Here is a 6,000-nt window from a genome sequence, read left to right as displayed (position 1 = left end):
TAGTTTTATCACGATGTATTACATTATCCGAGGTTGTTCGACGGAATTCGTAACTCACCAATGTATTTAATCAAAATGAGATAACGACACGTGGAATATCTTCTCTATTAATTATGAGTGTAGAATGTAAAACACCGAAACAAAATTCTATTCCTTCTTAAACTAGGATATGTAAGAAATTGGAGCCCATTCGGAAGAGGAGTTAGTTGGAAAATTTACATTACAAATAAATTTACGCTGACTAGGGTAACATTTTGTAATGACGTCTCTTGCAGCCGTTCTTAACCACACATTACCTACTATATCGCAAATAATCCATTTGCAGACGTATGTATACTCGAACGTTTTTACTTCTCTTATAGAGTACCTTCACATGTATGACTTTTCGCTATTAATTATGATTTTCACGGTCCCGCCACATTAATCTGACCACCACCTATGTTAGACTTAAACGTGCAACATTTTCGAAATGGCTAAATGTTGTAAGCTGTTCGCTAGCCGCTACGGTTAAGATATATATGGATGTCAAAATGGCGCTATTCAAATCTTGCGCCGAAGCAACCGTGGGCAGTAGACGATAAGGACGGGGGGGGGGGGGGGGGGAGGGGCTAAAGCGGTGTGTACGGGCAAAAAAAGGGCAATTGTTGCACAGCTGATCGCCCAGATGAACTAAGGGTTAACCAAAAGTGTCTCGTCAACGACTGTTCAGGGAATATGCCTGCATAAGGACCTCCGCAAGAGATGTCTGGTGAAGGCACCAATGCTGAATGCTATTCATCGGCGACGAAGGCTGGAATTCGCAAGGTAGAACTGCAACTGTACGTCCACCGAGTGGCGCGAGGTATCCTTCCTTTTCAGATGAATTGCGTTTTATGGTCCGTTGCACAAATGGGTGTTGGTGTGTACAGAGTGAAACGTCTGAAAGCAAACGCCTAAAACCCACGACGAAGCATTAGATTCTGGAGAATTATGGCCTGAAAAACTCTTTTTTTTTTTAACATTCCCTGGGTTATATCGTGATTCTGGATAGCACAAGGGATCAACACATGTATGCGTCTATCCTCGGTGACCATGTCAATCCCCACACCCCATTTTGTTTTTCTTCGGCACGATGGCGTCCAGCAGGAGGAAAATGCAACGTGGCATACAGCTCGCAGTGCATATGTGCGGCTCAAAGAGCATCAGGGTGGGTTTACCGTATTCCCGTGCGAACCTGACTCTCCCAATTAAAACCAAATCGAGAAAATGTGGGAGTACCTTAATAGGACTATTTGCCGTCCATTGTATCCGTCACCATGAAGGTATTCACTAGTTTTTCTCTTATCATTGTTAAAATTTTGGTTCAGCCACCTTTTACAGTGCAAAAGTACGAGAAGTGGCGCGTTTCAAAAGACGAAGCGTTCATCGTTGGAATTAATGCACTGTACTGTACCTTGACCTATTAATCACATTAAGAAACATTTCTGTTGTTTTTATTATGTACGAGAAGTGGCGCGTTTCAAAAGACGAAGCGTTCATCGTTGGAATTAATGCACTGTACTGTACCTTGACCTATTAATCACATTAAGAAACATTTCTGTTGTTTTCATTATTCATCGGAAACATCAGCCACAGACAATGTGCTTCATTCTTCTTCAAACCATCCCATGAAATTTAAAAAGAATGCCTTTCGCGTTCGCTTCTGCACCGCCTCCATCAAGTCCACCTACTCTACTCCCCATTGCTTTCGACAGGAAGTGCAATGTTACACAAAGTATTGCGCTTGCTGTTGGTTACGATATAAATTTTGTTCACAATATTAATAAAGAAGTACTGAGCAAGGCAGTTTCTTCCACTAATCACTCCACGCTTTCTACTACTTTATCAAAAAATGGTTCAAATGGCTCTGAGCACTATGGGACTCAACTGCTGAGGTCATTAGTCCCCTAGAACTTAGAACTAGTTAAACCTAACTAACCTAAGGACATCACACACATCCATGCCAGAGGCAGGATTCGAACCTGCGACCGTAGCGGTCTCGCGGTTCCAGACTGCAGCGCCAGAACCGCGCGGCCACTTCGGCTGGCACTACTTTATCACTTCGAAATTCGTTTCAAAGAACATCTCAATATGAGAAGTTCGAAATCAGCACTAGCATCTCACTTAATTGAGCTTTATTGACCAATCTGGACTATTTGAATTTTGAAGTAAAGTATCTCAGCTACTAACTAGTTGTTTAGCTTACTACAACAAACAATCCCCTCGGAGGAACAACCGCAACAGAGCATTACACCAGATGTTGAAAATACCGCTAAAACAGTAACTTCCTTTTCCTTAGAGCACGACCGGTTTCTGGCTCTTATACGCCCATCTTCAGGTGTCATTAGTTCGCGCCGTGACCCCGAACGCCGCAGTGTACTAGTCTATTATTCCACCGCGGCGCTAGGGGTCACAGCACGAACTAATAACACCTGAAGATGGGCGTATAAGAGCCCGAAACCGGTCGCGTTCTAAATAAAAGAACCTTACAGCTGAAGCAGTATTTTCTACCTCTGGTAGCTTACTACAGTTTTTTGTGTTAATATCCAAGTTTACTCCCACTGCCGGTCGACACTAAGGCATCTGATCCATTTAATATATTCACTGTCTTAATGATATTTTGTAATTTTCAAAATTCAGACCTTAGTAACATTATTATATTGGTATCACCCATGTCCAACTTTTATGTAATATAAAGAGCCGACTCTAACAGTTCTCGTAGTGACCGCAATTACTCAGCAGACCACTGGCAGCACTTTCCTCTCTTCTTCCGTGTGGCCCGCTTTAGTTCGATTTCCTTAACCCTCTCAGTACTCGGACAGCAGCCACCGCACACGCCCCGACAACACACAGGACGTCTCTATGCATTGGTGACAAACACACGTAAGCGTGTCGGCTTTCGGTAAGTTTCACTCTCGGCATAAGCTTTCCACTTTCGGTTATTGGTGGTCCCCATACGTGTTATAAATAATTTTCAGTGTACTACAGTACATTTATTTTATTAGTTTTAATAACTAACTTTTATTATATTCTTCATTCAATCCAGGACCCAATACTTGTCTTTTGTGGGGGGCATTATCTGTTGCCTGACATAAGCCGTAAGGAACATATTTTAATCGGTAAAGAGATGACATTTCTTGATTTTACCACAAGTCCGTCTCGTGTTTTGCCAGTTGTTCCACGTTCCTTGGGATCTGTCCTCATCTCTTTTTCATTTTAGTTACTGCTTCCCTGTTTTTCAATCAAGGATCAGTTTCAGATTCCTGATTCTATTCCTTCGCTTTTTTAGACCGGTCATTCACCACTGTTAACAACGATCACCAATTAAGGAGGCTGGCTCTGAGCACTATGGGACTTAACATCTATGGTCATCAGTCCCCTAGAACTTAGAACTACTTAAACCTAACTAACCTAAGGACAGCACACAACACCCAGCCATCACGAGGCAGAGAAAATCCCTGACCCCGCCGGGAATCGAACCCGGGAACCCGGGCGTGGGAAGCGAGAACGCTACCGCACGACCACGAGATGCGGGCATTAAGGAGGGCTTTCAACTTGGCCTAGCCACGTCAACTGTTACTCTGCGGCATTTTGTGACTACTCCCGGTACCATATGACACAGCATTTGTAAACAGCCTCCTATTGGTATGAAATTACACATCTTATTTATTAAGTACGTACAGGCTCGTTCTTTGTGAGGAGTACATGAGCAACATCTACTTTCCTAATTAGATACGTAATATTTTCTTCCTTGTTTAAGTCTTTTCCCTCAGTACTTTAAGTTATTTCATATAACTTCATTTTCCCTTTATTAAAGCATTAATTTAAAAAACTTTGTGTGCAGATATACATCAGAAGATGCAAATTAAAACTTGCGAAACCGGTTGCGTGCGTCTATAATCAACTTAAGGAAATGCAGCTACGACATACTTTTGGACTTTACATTCAGTTTTATGTTTTAATACTTTTAAAGCCTGTATTTAAATACCTGTTGTACTCAGTGAACTGTCAGTCAGTTATGTGTAAGCTTATAAACCCAATAAAAGAGAAAGTATTAAAAATTTCTGGTCACTTACCCTGTAATTCTGCCTTCATAAAATGTTGTTTAGCATAAATTGTCCATTCGATAAAAAATAATCAACGTATGCAACCTGTGAATACCGTGTATTACAATAAGAATGATCATTATCAGCTATGTGACAGGAATGACCATTCGAAGTAGTGATGTCTAGTAAGCATAGACCATAAAATGCATACCTCAAGCTATAACTACTTCAAGTCTTCTATTGCAAGATCTCTACTGCCCAGATTTTGAGAGGAGATAGTACAGTCCAAAGCAAGAAAAAATGTCCATTAAACATGCGCTCTAAAATGCGTATCTTAAGAGCTATGGACACCTGTTCAGTAGGAGAGATACGTTTCACATTAGCAAAGATTAGGAACTGCTCATAGCTTTTAAGGTATGCGTATTAGAGCCGATTTTTAGTGAACACTGTTTTCTTGTTTTGGTCCATATTGTCACTTCTAAGAATAGGGAAAGCATGGACTTGCAGTAGCTGAGATTTGTTTCACAGAATCGAAAATAGAAAAGAACTCATAGTTCGTAAGTTCAGCATTATAGAGCCCATGTTTACTAGACTTTTCGCTTTGAATGATCGACGCTGTCATATGCCCGAACATCGACCATTCCTCCTGGGACACCATATTTAGGGGATGCCGCAGCAACAGCTATTCGCCAGTGTGGGCCGTACACATCCAGGAAAGGCCCTCCCGGAATCGGAGACTTAAGCAGTGCGACTAAATATGTCGTGTGCATAATCGAGAAACGAAAGACACCAATCAACGATTTAAGACAATTGACGTCCCTACACAGATGACGAGCAAGCCGAGTCTCAACATGTATTGAATGTTAACATTAGTGACTATAATAAACACACATCAAAAGAAGTTTTGAGTCACGCAGGTTCCCAGAACTCCTGAAGATAGACGTTCTCTGCGGATATTGTATCACAGACACAGTCCCTTTGACAGTTCAGAGCTGTCACTAAACCCGCCGAAAGATGTAAACAACTGTGCAAGAGCAGCGCCTATTAGACAGTCTTTTCACCAGGAACGGGGAGGTACATGGCTCGTGTTGTCTGTAGCTCAACAAAGCCTAGACGGCCAATACCGCAGTTCGATCGCGTCCACATTGCTACTGTGTACCACCTGGGGCTCTCGACTAGGGAAGTGTCCAGGCGTTTCGGAGTGAACCAAAGCGATGTTGTTCGGACGTGGAGGAGATACAGAGAGACAGGAACTGTCGATGACATGCCTCGCTCAGGCCGCTCAAGGGCGGAAATGATGTTTATGTTGATCTCTATTCCAATTTTCTTTATAGGTTCCAGAACTCTAGGAACCGGGGTGTTGTAAATTTTTTTTTTGATGTGTGCATTATGGTAGCTGACTCAGACAGATGTTATAAAAGAACTACATTATGTTTAAAGGAATTGCTTGCTTGTCGTGTAATCTGTTCATTTAATGTATTTTCCGTTACGTATCATAATCTTAAACAGTTCCAGAAGCTCCTATTTTTTACACTTATTTGTTATGTGAAAAGTTATGAGGTCTTCCTCAGCTCCTAGCAAAAGATGACCAGATTCATTTATATGCAAGGGATACGGCCGTATTATTGACATTTTTAAGCTGATAAGCGTCCTAGTAATCCCTGTACCACAACCTGATGGACTTATCAGCCAGACCGATGTGGTTCGCATTATAGTTATCACAGTGAATTATCTAGGAATCAGGTTTATCGTAATATTGTTTATGAGCCTTCTGTTTTTATTTACGTCTCAATTTACGACGTAGGGTGCTATTGTCTTCAAGTTTATTTTTAGCTGTAACGTCTTTAATTTGTTGGCTACGTTCCGAGATAAATTACGGTAATACGATACCGTGACTCCCAACATCCGGCGAAGCATTTTTGTTTATATTAGTGTG

The sequence above is a fragment of the Schistocerca cancellata genome, chromosome 7 (genome assembly GCF_023864275.1).
Source record: "Schistocerca cancellata isolate TAMUIC-IGC-003103 chromosome 7, iqSchCanc2.1, whole genome shotgun sequence".
In the NCBI taxonomy this organism is placed as follows: domain Eukaryota; kingdom Metazoa; phylum Arthropoda; class Insecta; order Orthoptera; family Acrididae; genus Schistocerca; species Schistocerca cancellata.
Note: the sequence above shows the minus strand (reverse complement) of the source record.